General features: G+C 37.8%; 1 pseudogene; it reads left to right on the top strand.

Moving 5' to 3' along the window:
- The first annotated feature begins 9,211 nt into the window (after positions 1–9,211).
- LOC105879295 (ferritin light chain-like) lies at positions 9,212–10,302 on the top strand (annotated as a pseudogene).
- Positions 10,303–10,551: the final 249 nt, after the last annotated feature.

Below are 10,551 nucleotides of genomic sequence, written 5' to 3'. Positions count from 1 at the left end.
ACACAAACACACACACATACACACACAGGTAATATACCTGCTAAAGTTCAGAATTCAGACCTGGCCAATTTTTGTAGGCTATACTTTCAACGTTAATTGAGCTTTCAAAACATTTATAGTGGTCTGCTCTATGTTCTTTTCAATAAATGACCAATCAGAAATCTTGGCAATGTTCTGCACCATAGGTCAGTTCTGAATCATTTGGTTGTGTGATTCTGGTTGGTTTTATGCTTGGGCCACTCTGGAGTCTGCCCAGAAGTTCATGTACAGAATCCCTTTCTGTGGCTCCCTCCTTTCTGTATGCATAACCTCCACTTTCTAACTGGGTGGAAATTGGGTGCCTCATCTTTGCTGTCTTTCAGTTAGTGTAAGATTAGGATAGTAACAGTGCTCCACTTCACAGTCTCCATAGCACGTGGTAGAAAGGAGACGGAGTGCTGCTCCTTTGCTGATGTTCCTTTAGTTTAAGGGTTGGAATGACCCACATAGCTTTCTCACTGCACATTCTTCATAGTCACAATGCTCACTGTCCACAGGAGGAAATGCACCACTGCTCACATGAGTGCAGTGTGGGACAGTTGATAGGGCTCTAAGGTATAGTCACCACAGTGCATGATGGGGAAGGAAAAGGATGATCCCTCCTTAGTAAAGAACAGGGATGAAACATAAGGTCTTGTCCACATTCTCTGGGGCTGTAGCACCCTGTGGGGAGGTAATAAGGCACAACTTTTATCTTGTTCTCTTGGAAAAGGGTGGGCATGGCCAAAAGAGTCATGTCTTGTGTGCCTGCCATCCTTTCTCAGTCTTTTTATAGAAAGACTATGCTTTCCTGGGATTTTGTTGTTGTTTTATCAACTCCAATTGGTATTTATGTACTGTGGGCTTCTCTAGTACCCAGGCAAGGATATATAGGAGGCAAAACAAATACAAACACAGAGAATTCACCTTCCCATCATTCCTCAAGTCATAAAATCCCTAACAGGTTTGCCTTCTTTTCTCTAGTTTTGGAGCCCTCCGATATTTATTTATGTTGTCTGAGATTTTTAGGAAGAATACAGGAGAATGTACTAACTTTTTTTCTAAAAAAGAAAAGCCTGTGCTTAGTCAATTTTAAGGCTAGATTTTCAGTCCTAGTCTCATTTTCTGTTTTTTAGCATTTTTTAAATATGTTCTGAGTGCTTTATTAACTCTCCTGGACAGTTATAAAGGAAGTAGGAGACTTATTTCCAGCCCCCAAGTCTATTACAAAACACAAAATATATTTATTGAAAAACTTCTATGCAGCATACTCAGTTCTAAGCTGGGGGTGAAGTATTATAGCCTAGTTGGGGAATTGACATTCAAACACATAAGCCTATTATGAAATGCTTTAAACGATTACTGGAACAATGAATCTTTATCATATATACATACACACACACACACACACACACACATTACAAGTAGGCATAACAAAATTGTGACAATTGAGCTGGTTTTTTAGAGTTGAGTAGGAATTTGATAGACTATTTGGGAAATTCATCAAAGAGTAAAAATATAAATTTTCATACAATAAGCCTACAAATTCACATAACCAATAAAGCTTGTGTAGAGATGTGATTGTTAGCTAAGTCCTTAGATGTATGTGAAGAGGAAAAGGATAAGGAACAGGAAAAATGAGGGAAATGTATTGTGATTTTTTTTAGCAGTATTTAAGTGATAAGATCAGTAATAGAGAAAAGTGAACTGTATGAATTCAGGCCATGACATATATATGTGGGGAAAGGTCCTATGATTTTCTTACTATGGGAATGATCAAGTACTCCTATTTTGAGAATGTTAATGAGTGAGAAGCCCATTACAATGATTTTAATTTTATATGAAAGGGAAATACAGAGCTATTACAATTACATATCAGTGTAATACTTATAAAATTCCATGTTCAATAGTGTGTATGAAAAATTGAAAAGGAAAGAGAAACAGAAGTTAAGGAAACCCATGGCAGTAACAGAAAGATAATTGATTAATGTCAGAATAGCTCTGATGGAATGACTCTGGCCATTTTAAAAATGGCCATTTTTAAAAAGACTTGACTTGATAGAGGAAAAATGATCAAAGGTATTCTTTATGGAATATAGTGTTTTAAAAAATTAAAAACAAAACCTTTATTCAATTCTTAAGTGACTTAGAAACTGTTTCTTAAAAAAAAGTATACTTTATTTCTGAAAATATAGTGCCATTTAGACTGTAACCATAGCTGATATTAGATCAATTATGATGAAGAAAGGCCAAAATCAACTATTAAGAAATATTTTCATAGTACATTGACTTATATGATAAAATTAATTTTGAAATAGTTGAGCTATCTGATTTAAAATAAACTAAGGTATTAAGATTTAAGATGTGAAAAATTACAATTTCTCAATAGTGTGATGAAATGACATACAATCTCTTCATTATATAATAGTGATCAATAAGTCCATTCAAATCATATATGGGTTCCTTAATATTTTATTAACTGATGACATATTAAGAACATTCATAATTTTAGAAAGGCCAAGTATGGGAAAATTGGTACAAACAAGGGAAAATTGGTCTTAGCCAGACACAGTTGTCTTAACTCACCTGCCACCTAAAAAAGTTGAGAAAGGCAATGATTCCTAGAAGGGAAATGGCTTTTCTTGGACTTTTGCAGGAATATCTGCTAAAATAAAGGTGGCTGTGGATAGAAAAAAAAAAAAAAGAGGACTTGCTATGGTTTGATGTGTATGCCCTTCAAAATTCATGGTGAAATTTAATCCCCATTGTTGTAGTATTACAAGGTGGGGCCTTTTGGGGAAGTGATTAAGTCATGAGAGCTCTGCCTCCATGGATAAATTAATGACTTATAAAAGGGCTAGAAAGAACTTTTTGCCTCTCTGCCTTCTTCCATGTGAAGAGTTGTTGAAAAGACACCGTCCACGGAGCTGGCCCTCACCAGACACCACACCTGTCTTGATCTTAGGCTTCCCAGCCTGCAGAACTGTGAGCAGTAAATATCTGTCCTTTATGAATTACACAGTCTCTGGTATTTTGTTATAGAAGCATGCGTAGAATGAGACAGGACCCATCTAGCTGAATGAATTTGTCAGGGAAATAAACCCTTGATGATACAATGGGACAGCATTTGACTGTAAGCAATTGATGACAAAACTAACAGGGGCTTAAATACCTAGAAGATTACTCATTGGATAACAAAATGTCTCAAGATAGTTCCTTCTGTCTTCCTGCTCCACCATACTTGTCATGTTACTCCCTTCTTCATAGTCTGAAAGTGGCTGTAGTGTCTTTAGTCATTGTATCCTTTGTCCAGGCAGAAAAGGGGGGAAGCATGAACGGACAAAGGGTAAGCAACAGAAAGGATGTGCAAACCAAGGCTATTCCTACTGGAAAGCTTTCCCAGTGGATCCCTGCGGAGATCCACTCATATCTTATTGGCCATAACTGGGACATGTGGCCACACCTGGGGTCAGGAAGTAGAGGACTGTGAATGCTAGCACTCACACCACTTTGTACAATAAAAGTAAGAGAGAAAAGCTGAATTGCTTGCTTCCAAATAGCACAAAGCACAAAGTATGCCACAGAAGATGGGGACTTGATATTGTCAGGTGGTTGATTCAGAGTGGATGAATCCTCAGCACAGTAGAGTTGACTTTAGTGTCCTTGAATATTCAATATTCATCACAAGAATACACAAAATCTCCACATCTATTGGAATATGCTTTATTTCCCTGGGCCTGTCTCCTGGTCCAACAACAGCTTAATCTCTTTTCTCTTAGTTGCTTATTGTTATTGATTTATTCTTCAGACATATCCTTTTGTTTTTAGTGTCTGTTTTGGCTCCTCTTGAAATTTGTATTCTGTCTGTTTGGAAGAATTTGACCCTCTAGTATCTTACCTCTTCACTTCAGAGCTTTTGTAGCATTTGTCTCTGTTTCTCTTGGTGTGTTTGTTGCCTTTAATCTCTCCATGTGGCTTTCTTGATTAAGCTGCAATGATGGCCACCAGTGGCTCGTAGGCTCACATCTTTTCAGCTTCACTGCTGTAGAGGAAGTTACACTATCCTTTTAACTTCCTATTTGAAATATTTCTAGAGAAAGACTCTTTAATATTGTCTGAGTCACATGTCCACTTCAGACAATATGAGTGGTGTGGTAAGTTCCACTATGACATGTGAGTGTGTGTACAACCATCACCCTAGAAAACACCCAGAGGATTTCTCAGCTGAATCAGAGGAAAGTACTAATAGGATTAAAAAGAAAATGATTCATATTAAGCTACTATATGAAATTCAGTTTATTTTCTTTCTCTATGCTTAAAAAATGCTACAGAATAACTTTTTGAGGTTGGTAAGGAAACATGGCTTAAAAATATCTTCTAAAATTTTGGATTAGCTCTCAATTAAGAATGTTGATTAAGCATTTCATAAATTATTTCAAATTTCACGGGGAAATCCTCTTCTCTATTAAATCAGATTCTAGGTTGTTAACTACAAAGAGTAGGTCTGTGTTTAAAGATGACAGTTGGAAAAAAAAGAGAGATAAAATGGAAACACACCTAATCTTGTCTAAGATGAATAAAAGTATCCAGCAATATGAGAATGTTCTTCTTAGATGCTGTTTGGTAGTGGAGACAATAAGCATGGGGTTGGATCCTGACAGTTCTCAAGAGAAGAAGAGAAAAAAGAGAAAACATATTTTACACTTACTAAAATCTTGAGGTAAAATACTGCTTTTTATCTGATAAATGTTGAATTTTAATGCGCTTTTAGAATGTCCTGCATTTGCCACTATGCTCTGCCCAGAGTTATAGTTCCATTTTGACCTTCACTTTCAGGCTGTGACTGTGATTTAGCAAAATGTATTCCCATTTAGGTTCGGTTCAATCTCATTATCTCTGAGAATTGAGTGTTATTGCAATTTGATCGAGCAAGTGGTATCTGGTGATTTTCATTGTAGTGGACAGTAAATAATAAATACAGTGATTTACTGTTGAAAGTGTAAATGAAAGATATTACCAGATGCAGAAGAGCAATAACACCTTTTACTTGAAACCAATAGCACCTTAACATTTGTGTAAAACCGTCGTTAATGAACCACTTCCACCTATATTGCATCATTTGATTCTTAGAGTATTTTGGTGAGGTCTGTAATACTTTCTTCATTTTAAAGAAAATAAAATTATTACGCAAGATACTTACATGACTCATTCAAGATCCCCAGCCATTAAGTATAGCCCAGAAACCCAAATCCAAGTCTATTGATCCTAGTTTAGTCCCATTTGTACACCAGTGTTGCTCCTTTGAACATAGAGGAAATATTCTCTGTCTGCTTTATGACAATGATATGATGGAACTTAGAATAAAGGTGCAGCGTGATTATCTTTATGAAAAAATCAAAAGGTAATTTATATATTCGTTTTAATAATATTTATTATAAATCTACTATACACTTTATTTCTAGTACCTAGAATGTCTAATGAATATAGTAGGTAGGATAAATGGATATGTGAGATTAATGAATGAGCAAATGAATGAATGAGTGCTAAGTCAAGCAAGTATCATACTCTACTCATGATACCGTGATGTTAAAGACCCTGCTTTCAAGAAATTTATTAATTAGTAGAAGATACATACATACCAATAAAAAATGTCATCAGAAATGAAAAATATATAAGATGTTTTGAGAGCATATAAATGGTGGATAAGTTGAGCAAATCTTCACTGATATTTGAGATTGACCTTGAAGGATTTATCAGATCTTACCCCACAGAAAGAGACAGTGTCATGATCGAAAGTGACATGTGAAAGAATATAGGTAGTTCCATTTGAGGCTATGGTTCAAGCAGCATAAGCCAGGGGTGCCTTATATGGCAAAGGGTGACTGTGGACTATTACTGCCACCTTGTAAAGGACATTGTTTTGTATCCATGATGATAAATGAATATGTTTTTTAGAACATTAACCTCAGTGGCAGCAGGGAGAATTGATTAGGGTTCGAAAAGCTGTGAGCCAGAGAATGAACTTCTGAACCAGAAAAAAGAAGGTGAAAGTGAGGAGACAGATTCTACAGTTGACTAGGTGATAGTAGGTGCACATTCTTGTGAGGTTTGAGGGCTCTCTTTAAGGAAAAGTACTCAAACTTACAAATTAAGATATGAAAGTAAACATTTAGGCCGGGCGCTGTGGCTCACGCCTGTAATCCTAGCTCTTGGGAGGCCGAGGCGGGCGGATTGCTCAAGGTCAGGAGTTCAAAACCAGCCTGAGCAAGAGCGAGACCCCGTCTCTACTATAAAAATAGAAAGAAATTAATTGGCCAACTGATATATATATAAAAAATTAGCCGGGCATGGTGGCACATGCCTGTAGTCCCAGCTACTCGGGAGGCTGAGGCAGGAGGATCGCTTGAGCCCAGGAGTTTGAGGTTGCTGTGAGCTAGGCTGACGCCACGGCACTCACTCTAGCCTGGACAACAAAGCGAGACTCTGTCTCAAAAAAAAAAAAAAAAAAAAGAAAGTAAACATTTATAATGAGGAAAGGAATCATAAAATAATTACTAACTTTAAAAGGCTCACAGATACTATAAACCTTAGATAATCTAGAAAAATAACATAATATTTTTATGAATTAACTTCCTGATACATCTTTCTATGTTATAGATATACAAACATCTTAGATGCATACTTTTAATATCTTCATATAATTAATGATTTTGTAGTAGTATTTTCCACAGGGACACTAGAAAAAAAGTAAGACTTTTTCTACCACAATTGATCAAAAAGATTTTGAGGATAGTTTGAATGCAAAAACACAGCTTTACAAACAGTTATGTGTGCTGTTTACAGTACTGCTGCAGGTTGTGTCTTGCAAACACAGGAATTTTGATAAATTTCATTTCAAGCATTTTTCATCAAAAAAAGGATGAAAAAGAGCATGGCAGGTTTATAATTATACATGCTGAATTATAAATCATATTTCTAACCAAAAATAACTTTTATTTGAGTAGACACTTATGAAAACCAAGTATTCTTTTAAAATTATATATGTTTAATAATTGAAAGAATTTTCCACATATTAGCTGCTGGGTCTGCACATATTAAACCATATTTCTCCTTCATTCTTATAGTTTCAGTGACAGATGGAAGAGGACACATTCATATAGCCATAAATTTTTGGCCATTCAACTTCCTGCTGTGGTGCTGAGTGGGCCAGCACAGTGAGTGGTAGAAGTACTTCTGGAAGCCATTCCTACAGCAGGAATGCTAGCAATTGTGTATCCATTTATAGAAGTGGCTGAAAACCACATCAATATGTTCTGATAAACCCAAACTGGAGTATTTCCAATTCAATTGCCCCGTAGCTGGATTCCAAACATGCCTTGTGGTCACCCTAGCACTATCCAACACAAAGGGAAGTGTGATGGAGGGGCAGTCACTGGAGAGACAGTCATCTCAACTGATGATGGTTCTTACTTCAAAAACTTAGAAAAACATATGAACATATAAGCACATTGGCAGGACTGCTCTCAGAGCTTTGGAAGAGATCCACACATGTAAGAGGCCCCAACATTTATACTGTATTAGCTTATGGTGAGGGTGCCTCTGAAAAACAGAGCCCACCTCTCAGGATTGGTTGGGAGGATGAGAGAAACAGGAACCTAGGAAGGTTGGTGGAGTTTTCTAGTTTGTATTCCTGGTTGGATGATAATATGAAAAAGCGAAAAATAGGTGACCAATTTTCAGGTTTGATTGTCTTATTTTTAACATTTCCTTAGGATGCAAAAATTTCGGTTTTTGCATCTTTCAGTGAGGAAGGTTGAGGAGAGGTGCCAAAATGAAAAGGCAGCTCAAACTATGAGACTGAAATAAAACTTTCTAGTATCAAATGATGGCATAAAGTATGTCTTTCATAGTTGCTGCTGTTTTTACCTCTGACCACTGATGTTGACAGCTATGATTAGCAGCAGTTCAGATCATGCTTTAATGGATCACACCAAGTGACACAATTTAAGTGTGAAGCTTTAGTGCATTGTAATCATATGAGCATTAACAATCTGTTGTTGACTTTGCCTGTGGATTAACTGTTATGTTTTGTATTGAGACACTGCATGTAAAAAAAACGAAGGCAGCTCAAATGAGAACAGACAGAGGCTATTTATTCAGAGCTTCCTATAGCAAGGGAGTCAGCCATTATCACTTAGATTTGGCAGAAAATCTAAGGCAGACAGAGGAGCTAGAAAGCTTTATAGTAGACAAAAGGGAAGTTTTTAGTTATAACTTGATTAGAAGTTATTGCTGGCACAAGGAAGCTGGAAGTGGTCTAACTAGCAGTGAGGCATACCATGTAATTGGTTTAGGGAACATATTTGGCTTTCCCTGATTGTCTGTGAGATGGAGGAAAGGGTAAAAAGTAGGAAAGTTAGCAGTTATTGACCAAGTCTTGATCATTCTGAGCTGATAGCTGCAGAGCATTTGAGTTGGAGTTCTATTGTCTTTGTATGGTCTGTCCCTTATCAGATTTTATACTCAGTCTCTCATGATAGTTTGATTTTAACATTGTGACTATTTGGACCATATTTTCCAAGAATTCAGATAATAAAATTAAGAACAATTACAATACCAACACTACTATTACCCAGTTATCTTCAAAAAGGGAAGGCTTACCAACTTTGTTATTTTTATGGCAGATGGAAAGATGTATACACTGCATTAAGGAAATAAATAAAATGGATCATTTTGTAGATTATGCAAAAATAATTTGGGATTGGGAAAGGTGGAGGAGATGAGAAAACACAGACTGACATGAGATAGATTAAGTACTTCTAAATCAATCAAAAGTTCTTTTATCTCACCCAAAATATCAATGGTCAGTTGAAAATAGTGGCCTCTGAATTATCTTGGGTTTACCACAATGAACATGACTTATCATATTATATCTCTTGATGGCTGTATGAAATTGTGTAAATTTACATTAACTGATTCAAAAGTTGCAACTAGGCAGTGCGTTGGGCAGTCCAATGGGTCTGTCTCTTGCTTCAATAGTGTTTGTATAGAACAGATCTGGGGACTCCCTTTCCCATCCTCCGACTTCTCTCTAATCTCCTCTCCACTTGCAATCTCCAGGACTATCTTCTGCTATCTCCTGCTTCTAGAGCCAGTTAACACCGTTTTTTTAGCTCCTTACTGCGAACCAATCATGAGCTCCCAGATTCGTCAGAATTACTCCACCAAGGGGGTGGCAGCTGTCAACCACCTGGTCAATTTGCATGTGAGGGCCTCCTACACCTACCTCTCTCTGGGCTACTGTTTTTTTTTTTTTTAATTTTTTTTTTTTTATTTTGGCATATTATGGGGGTACAGATTTTAAGGTTTCAATAAATGCCCATTTCCCCCCCTCCCCCCAAAAGTCTGAGTCTTTTTGAGACAGAGTCTCACTTTGTTGCCCAGGCTAGAGTGAGTGCCATGGCGTCAGCCTAGCTCACAGCAACCTCAATCTCCGGGACTCAGCGATCCTACTGCCTCAGCCTCCCTAGTAGCTAGGACTACAGGCATGCGCCACCATGCCCGGCTAATTTTTTTTTTTTTTTTGTATATATATTTTTAGTTGGTCAATTAATTTATTTCTATTTTTGGTAGAGACGGGGTCTCGCTCAGGTTGGTTTTGAACTCCTGACCTTGAGCAATCCACCCGCCTCAGCCTCCCAAAGTGCTAGGATTACAGGCGTGAGCCACCACGCCCGGCCATGGGCTACTGTTTTGATCTCCACAATGTGGCTGTGGAAGGTGTGGGCCACTTCTTCCATGAATCGTCTGAGGAGAAGTGCGACAGCGCCTAGTGTCTCTTGAAGATGCAAAAACATCGTGATGACCACGTTCTCTTCCAGGACGTGCAGAGGCAATCTCAAAATGAGTGGGGTACAAGCCTAGACGCAAGGCAAGAGAAGCCACCATGGCCCTGGAGAAGAGCCTGAACCAGGCTCTTTTGGATCGTCATGCACTGGGTTCTGCCCATACAGATCCTCATCTCTGTGACTTCTTGGAGAGTCACTTCCTGGATGAGGAAGTGAAACTCATCAAGAAGATGGTTGACCACCTGACCAAGCTCCACAGGCTGGCCAGCTGCCCCCAGACTGGGCTGGTGAGTATCTCTTTGAAAGGCTCACTCTCAAGCCATGCCCAACAATGTCTGAGGAGCCCCTCTCAAAGTATCAGGGCTTCTGCCTGAGCCTCGCCCTCCCACCACTAGGCAGCTTTTTAGCCATCCTGGAGTCCTCTCTCAAACCTTAGATGAAAGGAAATAAAGCTTTTTACAGCCAAAAAATAAAAAAAAAAATGTTGCAACTAAAATATTACACGAGGGAATGAATTGGGATTTTGACAACAGATGTGTTGGCTTCCTACAGTATAGATCTGATTCTATCAGATCATAGCAAGGATCATTTTTTCTACAGTGGATCAAGTGATGCATATGGGATCATAGTAACAACAAAATGTTTCTCTTACATCTGAGGTACTTTGATCTGAAAAATAGAATTT

Source organism: Microcebus murinus, chromosome 8 (assembly GCF_040939455.1).
Source record: "Microcebus murinus isolate Inina chromosome 8, M.murinus_Inina_mat1.0, whole genome shotgun sequence".
Lineage (NCBI taxonomy): Eukaryota > Metazoa > Chordata > Mammalia > Primates > Cheirogaleidae > Microcebus > Microcebus murinus.
The sequence above is the reverse complement of the archived record's forward strand: the minus strand, read 5'-3'. Positions and strand labels throughout refer to the sequence as shown.